Source organism: Dendrobates tinctorius, unplaced genomic scaffold, assembly GCF_039654945.1.
Source record: "Dendrobates tinctorius isolate UK_male_01 unplaced genomic scaffold, ASM3965494v1 ptg000158l, whole genome shotgun sequence".
Taxonomy (NCBI): Eukaryota; Metazoa; Chordata; class Amphibia; order Anura; family Dendrobatidae; genus Dendrobates; species Dendrobates tinctorius.
In genome coordinates this window covers 41,704,909-41,723,090 of record NW_027361825.1, presented here as the reverse complement: position 1 = coordinate 41,723,090, position 18,182 = coordinate 41,704,909, and the positions used below count along the sequence as shown (strand labels likewise).

Here is an 18,182-nt window from a genome sequence, read left to right as displayed (position 1 = left end):
TGCCCTTGCTGATGGAAGGAGGTTTGCACTCAAAATCTCACGATACATGGCCCCATTCATTCTTTCATGTACCCGGATCAGTCGTCCTGGCCCCTTTGCAGAGAAACAGCCCCAAAGCATGATGTTTCCACCACCATGCTTTACAGTAGGTATGGTGTTTGATGGATGCAACTCAGTATTCTTTTTCCTCCAAACACGACAAGTTGTGTTTCTACCAAACAGTTCCAGTTTGGTTTCATCAGACCATAGGACATTCTCCCAAAACTCCTCTGGATCATCCAAATGCTCTCTAGCAAACTTCAGACGGGCCCGGACATGTACAGGCTTAAGCAGTGGGACACGTCTGGCACTTCAGGATCTCAGTCCATGGTGGCGTAGTGTGTTACTTATGGTAGGCCTTGTTACATTGGTCCCAGCTCTCTGCAGTTCATTCACTAGGTCCCCTCGCGTGGTTCTGGGATTTTTGCTCACCGTTCTTGTGATCATTCTGACCCCACGGGGTGGGATTTTGCGTGGAGCACCAGATCGAGGGAGATTATCAGTGGTCTTGTATGTCTTCCATTTTCTAATTATTGCTCCCACAGTTGATTTCTTCACTCCAAGCTGGTTGGCTATTGCAGATTCAGTCTTCCCAGCCTGGTGCAGGGCTACAATTTTGTTTCTGGTGTCCTTTGACAGCTCTTTGGTCTTCACCATAGTGGAGTTTGGAGTCAGACTGTTTGAGGGTGTGCACAGGTGTCTTTTTATACTGATAACAAGTTTAAACAGGTGCCATTACTACAGGTAATGAGTGGAAGAAAGAGGAGACTCTTAAAGAAGAAGTTACAGGTCTGTGAGAGCCAGAAATCTGGATTGCTTGTTTCTGACCAAATACTTATTTTCCACCATAATATACAAATAAAATGAAAAAAAAACAGACAATGTGATTTTCTGGATTTTTTTTTCTCAGTTTGTCTCCCATAGTTGAGGTCTACCTATGATGTAAATTACAGACGCCTCTCATCTTTTTAAGTGGTGGAACTTGCACTATTGCTGACTGACTAAATACTTTTTTGCCCCACTGTATATGATCTGGCATTCAAATATTGCCTTCCGTGATCACCCTATTTTTTCCCATGGTAAACATGGGGTATTGCTCCAGTTCCTTTTATAAAAAATTAAAGCAAATTTGCAAAAAGGCTTCATAAATGTTTTTCAACTGTTTAATGTTTGCAAAATACAAAGAAAACCTATGATATATTTTGGGCGATTGCCGTTTTTTAAGGGTAAATTTGCTCGATCTCTTGCATTTGGTCTGGTAGAATATAACAGCAGAATTATTACTGTTCCGCACTTTTTACATCACATCACTGTAAATATTTTTATAAGAAGCAGAACAAATATGTGTTGCTATGGAGCAATATATAATTAGAATGTATAAAAAAGAAAAATAAAATCTGGACCGCAAAAGCGCCGGTCCCACAAAATCACAAAGTATTTGTAGGTATCAATCTTTAATATGTATTATTAATATTATAATCAATATTTTGGGAAAATCTGTGCTCCATTATGGCACATGGCCGGTCACTTATCCATACCCTCTAGAGAGTTTATAGATTAGTCCTACAGTTCTTCCTCTCTTATAGATACATGATTATTCCTTGGCGTAATTATAATTATGGAGTAGAGAAACCGGACAGGCTGCTTGAATGTTAACAGTCAGGGAGTTGGCAAGTTTTAGGGATGCCGTCATGGGTCACAGGGTGGAGTTATTTAAAAGGTTAGTAATGTTATACAGTAGATATCTATAAAACCTGGAACATATAGGAGCCGGCTTCACTTGTTCTAGGTCTGTCACATAGAGAGGAGAATCTTCCCTGATCGGAGCTGCTGATCATGGATCCTGCTGACACCATTCAGGCATCTTTGGCTTAGTTGTTGTACTGGTAAGACAACATACAGGTGAGTAGCTTAATGATTCTTCTTTTTTATCTTGGATATCTATTTAAGTAATCTGAAAAATAACATTTTTCCAAAGTTGGATTACTCAGAACATAGCTTCTAAAAAAATTCCATAGAAACATGGTAGCCAACATTTGTTTATGGTAGTCAGGACCAGTATCGGCAGCATGTAAACCAAGGCAGATACTAGGGTCTTTTAGGTTTAGTGCGTCCATGGCAATCTGGGTAAGAAAACCATATACTTGTCAAGCCAAGGAACACTGCAGTCAGTCTCTGATTCAAGCTGCCCGTGGGTTTGTTCCAAGTTGGAAACCTATCACCTATCCAAAGGAAAGGTTGTAAGTGTATGATTGCTGAGGGTACGACTGCTGGGACCCCCATTGATTCCATATGAATGAAGCAGAGGTTAAGAAAATTCTTAAAGGGAACCTGTTACCAGTTTATTTACCTTATAAACCATGTCCATTGCCATTAAAAATCACATAAATGGAGTTTCTACAACCCTGTTTTACTCTCAAAGGTTCTGAATATGAAAAAGCGCTTCATTTATGTCCAATGCAAATTGTGTAGTCTAGTCCGATGGGCAAAGCCAGATCGCACTCAGCACCGCCCCGCTCCCTTGAAACGCCGCCTCTTCTCTCCGGATGGAAGTGGCCTATGTCATCCACACAGTGCTCAAAGTCTTGTGCCTGCAAAGTGGATTCAGAGACCTGTAAAGGCAAGTATCACTCTGCCCTATGGAGCAGCCATGGAACAAGTAAAGCTGGCGCCTGGGCATTACATGACTTCACACTGGTTCTGCTGCTGAGGACCAAGACTTTGAGCATCGTGCGAATGACGTAGGAGACGTCATCCATTTCCATTGAGATAGAATAGGCGCCATTTGACGGAACCGGGGCGACGCTGAATGCGATCTGGATTTGCGCATCGGTAAGGGCAACACAATTATTGGATAAATGAATAAAGCACTTTTTCAGACGTATGCAGAGTCACCTTTTATGGTATAAAGTGGTTTTGGGTGTAGGAACCCCCATTTATGTGATGCTTAAAGGTGATGGGCATGGTTGATAAAGAAAAACAATTGGTGACAAGTTCCCTTTAATCACCCCTTTCTCTTCCATTGCTTTCTCCAGCAATCTCATAATCAATGGCTAGCGCAGTGGTGCACATGGGCAACCTTCACTCCTTCTAAATGGGGTTATACAAAGCCCAGCAGTTGGACCCACAGAAATCAGTAAGTTATCACTTTTCCTATGGATAAGTGATAATTTGACAATTTTATACTATCATGATATCATTAAAAGGGTTGTCTGGTTAAAACAAGTTATCACCTATCCGCAAGACAGGTGACAACTTGCTGATCTGTGGAGGTCCAATTGCTGGAACCCCCACCGATTCGCACATGGGGGAATTTTTAACCGTGACAGGTAACTTTTATCCCCATTAAAAAATGGAGTGGCAGGTCGGACTCCATTCATTTTCTGTGGCACTGTGTGCAGCGCTGTGGGGAATGAATGGAGTACAGATTACAGCAATAAAAGTTCCCCATTCTGACAATTGGTGCGGGTCCCAGCGGACGGACCTCCACTTATCACCAAGTTATCACCTATCCATAACTTGTTTTAAACCAGACAACCCCTGCAACAATTTTTAGACGTGACAGAAGTTAAAGAACAGTGACGTGTTCTCAAAGTTCACACTATTTAATGGTTTCCATACACTTTAGATAACAATGAGCCATGTGGCCAGTGGCTGTCTCTCCCGATACTCCTATACACATCTGCAATTGTCTCAACCAGGCATTCGTCTGTTTTCAATCGGGAGAACGGTGTAAACCGCTGCCAGTCAATACGTCCATTGGCAAACTAGAGAATCAGGCATCGGAATTCCACATGTCTGATCCTTCTCTTCCAGACGTCATCTGTAGGGAAAAGCCAGCAAGGTCTCTATACACATTACATGCTCGGCCATTCCTGCCAATATCAAGGAGTTTGACTAACTTTAATTTTATTTAGACACACAAAAAAGCCCAACACGTTAGAAAGGGAAAAAGGCGGTGGCAAGTACAAGTAAACCGCCATAATAATGAAGCTTCCACTCCATATGTAATTTAAACCAGGAGAAAAAGGGAGTACTGGATTCAAACAATGTATATAAAAAAAAGTATACAAATTTTATTAATCATAAGCACACAAATAATTCAAATAAATAGCAAAATTGCAGGCGACTCCTGGTCCTGGGTACATGTGCACAGCCTGGTAAGCTGCTTTAATTTATGATTTACTTGCCCAATGGGGCCCGGCTACTGTTCAGAATGGGCACAGCTTATCGCCACTGCTGGTATTATTAGATTTCACCCTGCTTCCACCTGTGGATATGTGCTGGTGCACATGGCTATTTTTACCTCCCCCTGAGTCTGTCCTGTTTGTCTTTTGCAATTTTGCTATTTATTTGAATTATTTGTGTGCATATGATTAATAAAATTTGTATACTTTTTTATTCATTATTTTGAATCCGGTACTCCCTTTTTTCTCCTGCTTTAATTTTATTTGCCCAGAGGAAGTTAAATTGAATCTGCCTGGGTGAACGTGACCAGTCACTCCACAAGGGTAATTAAATGGAGTGAACTACATACTTTCCATTTATTAATTAGAAATATCAATACAGTTAGTCACACGACTGGATAGTGTTTTTCGTTAATTGTTTTATTAGTTTAATCATCTTGTTTTGCTCTTCATCATCCAAACCACTCCTAGGCAGAATTCACACGTTCGAGTTTTGCAATGAGCATCTCACTGATTCAACATGATTGGCCTCACATCCTGGGCCGACTCATTGGAATATATATTTGGTCTGTGAATTGGACCAAATTTATACATGTCTGTGCTTTGTTTTTAGTGGCTCATGGGCCACAGGCTATAGTGTGTCCATGTGCTATCCTTTAAAACATAAGAGGAACACGGTTGTGCTAATGAGTCCTTACTGTGAGAAATGGTCATGATTCCAAAAACTCATTATCTCCAAACCCAAAGCTTTGCCCTTGTCAGTGTATAAGAGACCTTTTATCCCTTTCATCTATCTAGCACATGGAGGTAGTATTGCATTTGGGTCACCCTCCCAGGGCTGTGCGGTACTCGGTACCGGGCCTGTGTCGGCGGGATGTGTCACAGCAGCGGTGACCCGGTCCGTGGCCCTGGGCGCCCAATGTAAAAAGGGAAGATTGAATGGTGGAATGTAGTTAATGGAATAGTTCGTGACGCCACCTGTGGTGTTTGGCAAGTGAGATGTTAGGCTGACGCTGCATTCACATCCTCTGGGGCTGATGGTGTGTTGCAGCCAAGATGGTGAAGCTCCCCACAGGTGGAGCTGTAGCCCCAGGGCAGTGTAGATGTAGCGGGAGAGGAGAGGCGCAGGCGGTGTAGGAGCTGGTACCCAGATGTAGCGGTGCTGGGTGCGTTGGCACAAGAATGAATGGAAGACACCAGGGCTTGTAGTTCCAAAGCTTTACTCACAGTCTGTAGTACACACAGGTGCCTGCCTCCGTGCCGTGTCCTGCAGGTCAGGGACTCAGTCAACCTCCAGGCCAGATGGAATGCTCCCTTCCAACACTCTGCCAACATGTGCCTTTCTGAACGTCTCCTTTTATAGCGCCTTTAAGTGTGAAGTACTCCTAGTACTGAGTTACTCTGGAGTGCCTCCTGACAGATGTTCCCAAGAACTCTACTTGTATGGCAGACAGCTGTAGCCTGCTTCGGGGACTCCTTACTCCTGAGTCCCGGCTCACTATCAATGTTGCTGTTGTGCCCCCAAGTCTTAGATGGGAGTAGTGCATTTACAGCCCACTACTCCACCGGTGTCTGCTGTAGAACCATTAGTGTCCATACAACCTCAGGGACCGGGCCCCGGCCTTGCGCTTAGAACTTCTAGGCAGGGTTCTTCCTCTAACCCACATCCTCTGTTCCCTTTTACTCCTACGTTCTGTACTAGTCTTTCCTTCTTATGGAAGATCAGGTTTCGGTTCAATGTCTTTCTCCTTATTTCCTTTCCCATGCCAGCAGACCCAGGTCACTGAGATCTGCTGCAGCACTTTCTTCCTCCATCCCTCTCTCAGGGATCTCCTTTCCTCACTCCTCTCTGAGTAACTCTCTGACTGACTCGACTGACTGACCTCTAATCCTAAACCCTCCCGCTCTTTTATGTATTCTGACTCCACCAGCCTCCCAGCACATTTTGTCACGCCGTGCTCACCTGGGGGCGGGACCTCGGTCCCGACGTCATCTCTTCCGGAGCTGCGGTCACTCCGGGGGTCCCGTAGGGTGCGCAAGCGCAGCTCTCGTCCCCGGGCCTCCTCCTACATGTCACGTTTGCGCTTGCGCGCTCCTGTCAGTGCTGTATAGGGCTCGGTCCTCTCTATGGTAATGGAGGACCTGACCCGGAACCTGTAGTGGTCATGTGCTTTCTGGCTAGGTCCTGACCCGGAACCAGTAGTAGTCATGTGCTATATCAGACGACCTCCCCCTAGGGGAGGTGCCTGATTATTGTTGTGCTTCCTGGTTTGGTCTGCCGTGTCCCTGCCTGGCTGTGCGCTGTACTCAGGTCCTCTGCCTTGCACTCTGTTGTGCCTCTTGGCACACGCTCTGAATCTGCACTCTGCTTTGTACTTGGTTGTGCCTCCTGGCACACGCTCTGACCCTGTGTTCTGTCTCGTACTCGGTTGTGCCTCCTGGCACATGCTCTGACACTGTACTCTGTCTCATACTCGGTTGTGCCTCCTGGCACACGCTCTTACCCTGTACTCTGTCTTATACTCAGTCGTGCCTCCTGGCACACACTCCGATTCCGTGCTCTGTCTTATACTCAGATGTGCCTCCGGGCACACACTCTGATCCTGTACTCAGTCTCTTACTCTGTTACACCTCCTGGCACACCTGCTGCCTGACTCAGTGCTCTGACGTGCTCCTTGCACGCTTCCTGCTTCACTCACACCCGGACGAACGAAGTCTCTGTATACCACGTGTTCCCGTGTCCACACTTTACACGTTCCTGCAGACACTCTCACCCACTCGTGTCTCCTGTGAGCCGGCCGCCTGGTGCCAGCAGTCGTGGTGCCTCACCCCCTGGGGCTTGCCCCTGACACTCCCTGTATAGGGGGTGGTCTTCACTAGGTCAGCTCGCCCTGGGAGGGTTGGTGTCACGACCCAGAGGGTCCACTCCAGGAGTCGTCACAGTATAATCAGGCCATGGACCCCGCTGGTGCCACCACCTCCATCCAAAAGGAACTGGTGTTCCTACGGGAGAGTCAGACCAGGATTATGGTCTTTTTGAAATCCATGGAGTCTCGTTTGTCGGCCATACAATCCGTTTCTGCCCAGTCCTCGGCCCCGCACCCGATGCCGCGCCTCGGCAAGCCACCCCGATATAGCGGGGACCCTAAGTTTTGTCGAGGATTTCTGAACCAATGCCGGTTACATTTTGAGCTTTTGCCGCAGCACTATCCCACTGAGCGCGCCCAAATTGCCTTTATTGTTTCACACTTAGAGGGGGAGGCATTAGCATGGGTGAACCCCCTCTGGGAGCGCAATTACCCACTCGTCTCTCGGCTTTCCACCTTTTTGGACACCTTCCGCAAGGTGTTCGATGAGCCGGGTCGGCTGGCCTCTATCACCGAGTCCCTCTTTAACCTCCATCAGGGTACGCTACCGGTAGGACAGTATGCCATCCGTTTTCGTACCTTGGCCTCCGAACTCGGTTGGAACAACGAGGCTCTCGTAGGGATCTTTTGGCGTGGCCTGTCCAGTCGGATCAAAGACGTACTGGCAGGTCGGGATACTCCCACCTCTTTAGAGGATCTGATCTCACTGGCGACACGCATCGACCTGCGGTTTCAGGAACGTGCCCGTGAATTAGCCAGAGAGAGTAGCTCCTCTCACCTCCTCCGTTCCTGCTCCAAGAAGCCTGGAAACTTCTCCGCCTAGGGTTGATAGGAGAGGCCTCCCTAGGTGTACGTGATTCCTCTCCTCCCCTGCTCGTGTCTGTATTATTGAATCTCGGTGCCAAGCGTTATTCTGAGGAGGCTTTCCTGGATTCTGGCGCGGAGGGGAATTTTATCACACTCGAGGCGGTTAAAAAATACCGGATTCCTGTCAGATCCCTGGAGACTCCTCGGTCGATTGTTTCGGTCAATGGTACGTCCGTGCTGGAGTCCATTACCCAGGCCACCGAAGAGATCGAGCTGCAGATCGGAGCCCTGCACCTGGAGAAGATCTCCTTCCTCGTCTTGTCCACCATGTCTCACGCACTTCTTCTAGGCCTCCCTTGGCTACGGACTCATGAGCCAACCCTGGACTGGCGGTCGGGCGAGATACTCCGGTGGGGACCGTTCTGTCAGGAGAAGTGCCTGTTGCCCGTCCGTCTGATGAACTCTGCCGGTCCATCCCCGGCACCTACAGGTCTGCCGTCGGCTTACTGGTCCTTTGCAGATGTTTTCGACAAGAAGGAGGCCGAGACTCTGCCCCCCCATCGGCCATATGACTGTCCGATTGACCTCATTCCTGGTTCTACGCCACCCAGGGGTAGGATATACCCGCTATCCCCTGCTGAGACCCAAGCTATGTCTGACTATATCCAGGAGAACCTTGCTAGAGGTTTCATCTGTAAGTCCTCCTCGCCCGCGGGAGCGGGATTTTTCTTTGTAAAAAAGAAGGACGGCTCCCTCCGTCCTTGCATAGACTACCGAGGCCTGAACAATATCACGGTCAAGAACAAGTACCCATTGCCATTGATCCCGGAGCTCTTTGACCGACTTAGAGGAGCTCGAATTTTCACCAAACTGGATCTTCGTGGGGCCTACAACTTGATCCGCATTCGTTCCGGGGATGAGTGGAAGACCGCCTTTAACACCAGAGACGGTCACTACAAGTACTTGGTCATGCCCTTCGGCCTCTGCAATGCCCCAGCGGTTTTCCAGGAGTTCGTGAATGACGTCTTCCGGGATATGCTGTACTCCTGCATGGTAGTCTATCTGGATGACATCCTCGTTTTTTCTCCAGACCTCTCCGCCCACAGAAAGAACGTGCGTCAAGTCCTCCAGCGCCTGAGGGAGAACCGCCTTTATGCCAAGCTCGAGAAATGTGCCTTCGAGCAAACGTCCCTGCCATTCTTGGGGTACATTATCTCAGAATCAGGTCTATGCATGGATCCGGCAAAAGTGTCCGCCGTCCTCGATTGGCCACAGCCCCATGGGGTGAAGGCAATCCAACGCTTCCTTGGTTTTGCGAACTACTACCGACAGTTCGTTCCTCATTTTTCCTCGTTGGTTCGCCGCATCTCGTCCCTTATCTGCAAGGGAGCTAACCCAAAGGCTTGGCCCTCTGAGGCTGAAGAGGCCTTCCAGTCGTTGAAACAAGCCTTCGCCGCTGCTCCGGCGCTTCACCGACCTGAGGTTAGTAGACCTTTCACTCTCGAGGTAGACGCATCCTCTACTGGGGCTGGCGCAGTCCTTCTGCAGAAATCCTCTTCTGGACGTTTTGTCACCTGTGGCTTCTTTTCTAAAGTATTTTCCTCCACTGAGCAGAACTACTCCATTGGCGACAAAGAGCTATTGGCCATTAAGTTGGCCTTGGAGGAGTGGAGGTACTTACTGGAGGGTGCCATACATCCATTCAAGATCTTCACAGACCATAAGAACCTGGCGTACATCCAGTCCGCACAGAGGCTCAATCCTCGGCAAGCCAGGTGGTCCCTATTCTTCACCCGCTTTGACTTTGAGCTACATTTTCGGCCCGGCGATAAGAACGTTAGAGCGGATGCGTTGTCAAGATCATTCCTGTCGTCTGATGCAGAGGAAGAACCCTCTCGTATCATTGATTTATCCAAAGTAATTACTGTGGCTCCTGTCAAGTTAACCACGTTACCTCCGGGAAGAACCTTTGTGGCTGAGAATAACCGAAAACAAGTGCTAAATTGGGGACATTCGTCCAAGATTGCCGGCCACGTTGGTGTCAAAAAGACTTTGGACTTAATCTCTCGCCATTATTGGTGGCCTTCACTCTCCCAGGATGTTAAAGACTTTGTAGCATCTTGCCCGTCCTGTGCCCAGAACAAGATACCCAGACAACCACCCTCCGGTCTTCTGTTCCCGCTTCCCATTCCGTCGGCTCCATGGCAGCACATAGCCATGGATTTCATTACTGATCTGCCTTGTTCTTCCGGTTGTACTGTGGTCTTGGTGGTTGAAGACCGATTTTCAAAGATGGCTCACTTCATTCCTCTTCCCGGACTACCCTCTGCTCCTTACTTGGCGAAGATCTTCATTTCCCATATCTTCAGGATTCACGGCTTCCCCCAGCACATCGTGTCGGATAGAGGGGTCCAATTCACCTCCCGGTTCTGGAGAGCTCTATGCGGACTCATGAAAGTGTCATTGGATTTCTCTTCCGCCTATCACCCCCAAACCAATGGGCAGGTGGAACGTACCAACCAGATCCTTACATCCTATCTCCGGCATTTTTCTAATGCTCATCAGAATGACTGGGTCGGTCTACTTCCTTGGGCTGAGTTCGCCTACAATAATCACTCCAGTGAATCGTCTACCAAGTCTCCTTTCTTCATCGTCTTTGGACAGCATCTCAATGTGCCTCTACCGGTACTTCCTGTCTCGGGGGTACCTGCTGCCGATTCTCAGTCTGTGGAGTTCTCCAGGGTATGGCAGGAGACCAAAACCGCTCTCGAGAAAGCACGGGACAGAATGAAATTACACGCTGACAAGAGGCGCCTGGACGTTCCTCCATTTCTCCCTGGTGACAAGGTGTGGCTCTCCACCAAATACGTCCGCCTTAAGGTACCATCTTACAAACTGGGTCCCCGTTACATTGGTCCTTTTGAGGTCCTCAGGCGGATTAATGATGTTGCTTACAAATTGAAGCTGCCTCCTTCACTCCGTATTCCCAATTCCTTCCATGTGTCTCTCCTAAAACCTGTGGTTCTTAACCGATTTCATCCTTCTCCAGGCCACACACCCCAGCCTGTTGGCTTGGGGGATGAGTTTGAGGTGAATGACATTTTGGCCATGAAGAAGGTAAGAGGGAGAACCATGTTCCTGGTCGATTGGAAGGGTTTTGGCCCCGAGGAGAGGTCATGGGAACCCAGGGAGAATATCCACGCACCCAAGATTTTGTCTAAGTTCCTCTCCAGTTTTAGAAAGAGGGGGCGTAAAGGGGGGGTACTGTCACGCCGTGCTCACCTGGGGGCGGGACCTCGGTCCCGACGTCATCTCTTCCGGAGCTGCGGTCACTCCGGGGGTCCCGTAGGGTGCGCACGCGCAGCTCTCGTCCCCGGGCCTCCTCCTACATGTCACGTTTGCACTTGCGCGCTCCTGTCAGTGCTGTATAGGGCTCGGTCCTCTCTATGGTAATGGAGGACCTGAACCGGAACCTGTAGTGGTCATGTGCATTCTGGCTAGGTCCTGACCCGGAACCAGTAGTAGTCATGTGCTATATCAGACGACCTCCCCCTAGGGGAGGTGCCTGATTATTGTTGTGCTTCCTGGCTTGGTCTGCCGTGTCCCTGCCTGGCTGTGCGCTGTACTCAGGTCCTCTGCCTTGCACTCTGTTGTGCCTCTTGGCACACGCTCTGAATCTGCACTCTGCTTTGTACTTGGTTGTGCCTCCTGGCACACGCTCTGACCCTGTGTTCTGTCTCGTACTCGGTTGTGCCTCCTGGCACATGCTCTGACACTGTACTCTGTCTCATACTCGGTTGTGCCTCCTGGCACACGCTCTTACCCTGTACTCTGTCTTATACTCAGTCGTGCCTCCTGGCACACACTCCGATTCCGTGCTCTGTCTTATACTCAGTTGTGCCTCCGGGCACACACTCTGATCCTGTACTCAGTCTCTTACTCTGTTACACCTCCTGGCACACCTGCTGCCTGACTCAGTGCTCTGACGTGCTCCTTGCACGCTTCCTGCTTCACTCACACCCGGACGAACGAAGTCTCTGTATACCACGTGTTCCCGTGTCCACACTTTACACGTTCCTGCAGACACTCTCACCCACTCGTGTCTCCTGTGAGCCGGCCGCCTGGTGCCAGCAGTCGTGGTGCCTCATCCCCTGGGGCTTGCCCCTGACACTCCCTGTATAGGGGGTGGTCTTCACTAGGTCAGCTCGCCCTGGGAGGGTTGGTGTCACGACCCAGAGGGTCCACTCCAGGAGTCGTTACACATTTCGTGTTCCAAGCAGGGAGCCACCAAAGGTGCTCAGCTACACTCCAAGCAGGGAGCTGCAAAGTGGCTTTGCTGAACTACTCTGTTGTGTGGGATGCAGGTGTTGGAGCGTGGTCAGGAGCCTCCAACATACCTGGAAGGTGGGGTACCACACCTCAGGAGGAGGTGCAGTACCTCTGTGGCGACTGAGCCTCAGGGGCGCCACATACCCCCCCGTTAAACACAGCACGTCCACGGGCTGCAAGGCAAACAAAGTTGACAATTGTTGTGAGTTCATTTTCTGGTCTACCAGTTGTGAGTTCTCCTTCCAGGCTCCCTCTGGTGGTAACAGGAGGTATTGAGGCTGATTTAATCAGTGGAGATCTGCCACCTGATAAGGAGGATGACGATTGGACCTCAGGAATCTCAGACTGGATTTAAGACAGCCGACGCCCTATTCTGGTGCTGGTGATTCCTTCTGGCTTGTCAGGTCTTGGTTCTCAGCTCTGTTCCAGTCAGCTCAAGCTAAGTTTTTCTGCTAATGTTCACATTAGATTTTGTTTGTCTATTCAGGTTTTTGTGTGGTCAGCCAGCCCCGGCTGGGGCTGTGCTGAATTTCCACACTTATTTATCTGTATTTGCCAATTTGCTTTTTGTCCCTTATTAGATTGGCCTCTTTTAGCTCTGTCTCAGAATATTTCAGAGTGCTGATATAGTGGGAGAAGTCTAGTGACTTCAAGGTTAATTTTGTTATCAGAAGTGTTGGACATTATTTTTGTAAGGTTTTTGGCAGATTGCAGACAGTGTCTTTCCTTTCCTATCTTTTCTAGTTAGTTTGGGCCCCATCGTTTGCTCAGCCTATTTTCCTGCCTGTGTTTGTGCTTTCATCTTGTTTCACCGTCAATACATGTGTGGGGGCTGTCTATTCCTTTGGGTCTGCTCTGGGGCAGTTAGTTTTCCCCTTTTCTTGCTTTAGGCTTATTTAGTCCTCCGGCTGTGATGAAGCATCTAGGTTCATCGTAGGAATGCTCCACAGCTGCTGCTAGTTGTGTGGTTAGGATCAGGGATCTGCAATCTGCATAGTTACCGACCTCTGTGGTTTTCTGTGAGTTAGCTTGTTTTGTTTTTTCCTCCTCGGTGACCCATTCATAACAGACAATACAGGAACATACAAAATTTTGTAATGCTGAATAAACATGTCTTATACTAAACTTCCCAATGTGGGAGGCACGGTTTCTTGAACGTTACAAACAGTTTTAACTAGCTATCTAAATTCAAAATTGTGCTACCTAATTTAAAGTGCCATGGAGCAACTCAATATCAATTCACATTTTCTAGCAACACATCTCTGTCCTGTTACTTTACACATTCTCTTACTTTCTTATATGACAACCGCTGATGTCTGGTTCATCACCTGTAACTTCAATTCTTTATTCACATTCAAGGCATTTGTACATCAAAATTTCTTTAGTATACCATCTACTAAATTTCTACGTTTGTAAGACATTCACTATAGTCCTTTCTCAACTATACCCTATAAAATCTGTCATTAAGCATTATCTCTTTCTAGCTTTCTGTTTCAAAAATATATTAACCATTATCAATAAGTGCAAATAATAGACACGGGTCCGGCCAACATGTCTGGAAATGTCCTTATGCTGAGGTAATTCTTCCTTCAAGAAGAGAGAGAGAGTCCTATGTAAAACCAAGAGAGAACACCTAAAGAGGTATATACAAAAACAGTTCTCTCAGGGATCTCCTTTCCTCACTCCTCTCTGAGTGACTCTCTGACTGACTGACTTGACTGACTGACCTCTAATCCTAAACCTTACCGCTCTTTTATGTATTTTGACTCCACCTGCCTCCCAGCACGTTTCGTGTTCCAAGCAGGGAGCCACCAAAGGTGCTCTGCTACACTCCAAGCAGGGAGCCGCAATGTGGCTTTGCTGAACTACTCCGTTGTGTGGGATGCAGGTGTTGGAGCATGGTCAGGAGCCTCCAACTTACCTGGATGGTGGGGTACCACACCTCAGGAGGAGGTGCAGTACCTCTGTGGCGACTGAGCCTCAGGGGCGCCACACATTCTTCAGATGAACACTATAGGATAGTCGATTAATCTATAAGACATGTAATTTACAGAAACATCCAGATGTCAGCTACGGATCATGTGGTTCTGATCCTGGTGCCAAATTTTGGTAATTTTATGGCATCACTGGATTTATTGGATCACAGCAGTCCTCAGCTGGGGTGCCACATGGAGGGAGCTTGGGACCCATATGTAACCTCTGAGTCATTAGTCGAACCACTATACCTTTCAAACTCGTGCAACTCCTTTCCTTTATTTTGTGACCCACTTTCAAAATGTAACACTACACTTGAATTATAAACTAAATATCTAAATATACAGATGTTAAAACAGAAGCCACATAACAAAATGTAATAAAGACATGTAGAGGAGACATGGAGGTAGGCAAGGGGAGGGTAGAGGTTAGATTAAGACCTAGGGAAGCAGAGCCACAGAGTCACTGTGGCATATATAGATGCAGCACCAAAAGGTAGATATAAGTTGTAAAGTGCATAATGTGCGTGGACAGTGTGAGCTGTCATCAAAAATCATGTCTGCTTACCCATAGTAGGTCTGGACCGCTGTTACCTTGTTTGCAGTCCCTGGCGCATGTTTCGTGTACCTGTTTTATCAATAAACCTTTTGCTACCCCTTCAATAAAGCAGGTACGCAAGACGCATATTAGGAGCAGGTTCGGACTGGCCCACAGGGTAACAGGGGAATCCCCCGGTGGGCCCCTGTGCATATCTGGGCCCCCAACTTCACTATATGGATATTACTAGGCATAATTCACTTAATTTACTCTTTACAGAAAAAAGCAGCATCTCATCATTCATTAACCAAACTACCTAGCTTATTATTATTATTTAGAGATATAGGTACATTTGTTAATAAGGAAAGTGTAATATTTGTATGCAGGTGAAAAGTGGGCCCCTCAAAGTCAATGTTACTGGTGGACTCTTGGCACCCCAGTCCGACACTGATCAGGAGTATAAATTATTATTGGTGGTCCATGCTTCCAGTAGCGTATCTGACATGTCGGAATGAGAATCTAAAAAAACAAAAACACACATAAAACACAAACAGTGTAGTAGAATAAAGTACAGCATGATTACACATGAGTAAGCAAATACCTGACATAGAAGTGTATCATCCATCTGGCAACTGTCTTCTACGTAATTGCAAATATTTTAATTATATCTGACTCGTCAGACCTGCTACATTGAGCATAGATCAGGAGTAAGTGTAAGGAAATATGTAATAAAATAAGTGTATAATTAATCAGGTGGTGTTAAATTTTATATGCAAAGACACCTGGTAAACCCTTGGAAGGGAAAGAAAGGTAAACAAGGAGAGAACATGTGAGCTGATCCCTGCATCAGCGACTACTGTGAATTAAAGGGTTATTTTGGTCTTGCTAAATGGGTAAGATTGCAAAGTGATTGCAAGAACAGGCAATTTTGCAATTTCCAATTCTATTAAAAATTTTCTTTGTTTTTAAAAAACAAAGGAATTTTTAATTCCTCCGCAACTGCCAGGGAAGCGCACATATCAGACCCATACCATGCGACTGGTCAATCTGCAGGAGTGTACAAACTCCCAGTAGGCAGGAAGCCAGGGAACAGGGGAGTGGAATAGAGCAGATGAGGAAACTCCTTTAAAATTCTGACAATGGATTATCAAAGTAATTATCATAATAGATGCCATATCATTATAATCTAGAATGCTAAACATTATAGAATCAAGTAGTGATTAACATTTCCATGATGTGGTCCAAAGGACCAAAATCCAAGGCACCAAATGTTCTCCTCTGATTAATCGCATTATTAGTTACAGGGCAAATAACAAGCAATGTTTTGGCCACATAGGGCCTGTATCAAACCATAAGTGAACAGAAATGTACAGTGGAACTGGCAAATATCTGTAGGGATATTTAAGGAAACCTATGTTCCTTTAAGTTCCACATGCTCCCGATGTGTATACAGCGTCGGACTGGAGTACCTTGGGCCCACCAGAGAAAAATCATTCTTGGGGCCCACCATCATACCTCCCAACTTTTGAAGAAGGGAAAGAGGGAGAAAGGTTGCAGCGCGTTGCAGCAAATTTTAGGCCATGCCCCGACCACACCCATTTTACAACTGGTCACACCCATGTCCATGCCCCAACAGCACCCATTCAGCACTGCTGATCACACTGACTGGTACTGAGGGCACAGTGGCTGACATTATGAGCATAGTGGCTGGCATTGTGGGCACAGTGGCTGGTACTGTGGGCACACTGACTGGTACTGAGGAAAAGTAAGAAAGAACAGAGAGAGATAAAAAAGAAAACAGAGAGAGTGAGAAAGAAAGAAGATAGAAAGAAAAAAAGAAAGAACAGAGAGCGAAAGAAAGAGGGGAAGAAAGAAATTACAGAGAGAGAGAAAGAAAGAAGCAAAGAACAGAGAGAGAAAGAAGAAAACAGAGAGAGAGAAAGAACAGAGAAAGAAAGAAAGAACAGAGAGAGAAAGAAGAAAACAGAGATAGAGAAAGAAAGATGGGAAAGAAAGAAAGAAAGAGGGGAAATAAAGAACAGAGAGCAAAAGAAATAAGAGAGAGAAAGAAAGATGGGAAAGAAAATATAGAGAGAGAAAGAAAGAAAGAGCGAAAGAACATAGAGAAAGAACAGAGAGAGAGAAATAAATAATCAAAGAAAGAAAGAACAGAGAGAGAACTAAAGAACAGAGAGCGAAAGAAAGAACAGAGAGAGAATGAAAGAACAGAGAGAAAGCAGAAAAAGAAATAGGGGAAAGAAAGAACAGAGAAAGAAAGAAAGAACAGAGAGAGAAAGAAAGAGAACAGAGAAAAAGGAAGAAAGAGGGGAAAGAAAGAACAGAGAGAGAGGGAAAGAAAGCACAGAGAAAGAAAGAGAGAGAGAGAGAAAGAACAGAGAGAGAAAGAAAAAAGATAGATTAGAGAGAGAATGAAAGAACAGAGAGAGAAAGAAAGACTAGTGAGGGAAAGAAAGAACAGAGAGAGAGAGAAACAGAGAGAGAAAAAAATAGAGAAAGAAAGAAACAGAGAGAAAGAAAGAGAAAGATTAGAGAGGGAAAGAAAGAACAGAGAGAGAGAAAGAAACAGAGAGAAAGAAAGAACAGAGAGAGAAAGAAAGAACAGAGAGAAAGAAAGATTAGGGAGGGAAAGAAAGAACAGAGAGAGAGAAAGAAACAGAGAGAGAAAGAAAGATTCTATAAAGATACTATAGCAGCCCGTCTCATTGTAATGCCCACCTGAGCCTCCCGTTGCAGGACATATCATGATCCGTTCACATAGCCAGCATCCCCGATTCCAAGGCGATCCCGCTGTCTGCGCTGTCGGAGGAGGACATGGTGATGGATCTGAAGCATTCCCTGAAGTGCCTCCATGGTTCCGTCACAGTCTCCTCCCAAAACTACCTCATTTCCGGTCAGCTTCCAGCACGTCAATTCCGGTGGAACATTACGTGCAGGTTTTATAGTGCTCCTTGGGGCTCTGCCGTGCACTCCTGTGTCCGCAGGAAAACTAAGCTCCCAGCAGTTATAGTGGGGCAGACTCTCAAAATCAGGACAGTCCCACTGGATCCGGGACGGTTGGGGGGTATGAATGCTCCCCACCATACACCTTGTACACGCACGGCTCCGCATTGTATGCTTCGTACACACATAGCTCCGCTCCGTACACCTCGCACACACACATGGCTCCACTCAGTACACACAGGGCTCCACTTCATAAACCTCGTACACATGCGGCTCTGCTCCGTACACCTTGTACACACACACTCCACTCAGTACACACATGGCTCCACTCCGTAAACCTCATACACACATGGCTCTGCTCCGTACACACGGTTCAGCTCCATACACTTCGTACACACAGTGCTCTGTTTCATACACCCCATACACATGCGGCTCCGCTCCGTACACACACACGGCTCCGTACACTTCATACACAACACGG

General features: G+C 47.0%; 1 protein-coding gene across 1 annotated transcript in view; it reads left to right on the top strand.

Annotated features, from left to right (window-relative positions):
* Positions 1 to 1,808: 1,808 nt before the first annotated feature.
* NKPD1 (NTPase KAP family P-loop domain containing 1) overlaps positions 1,809 to 18,182 on the top strand; it is a 38,223-nt gene continuing 21,849 nt past the window's right edge. The window contains exon 1 of the mRNA XM_073549367.1: positions 1,809 to 1,941. The gene's annotated coding sequence lies outside the window, so the exon portion shown is untranslated. The remainder of the gene's footprint in view (positions 1,942 to 18,182) is intronic.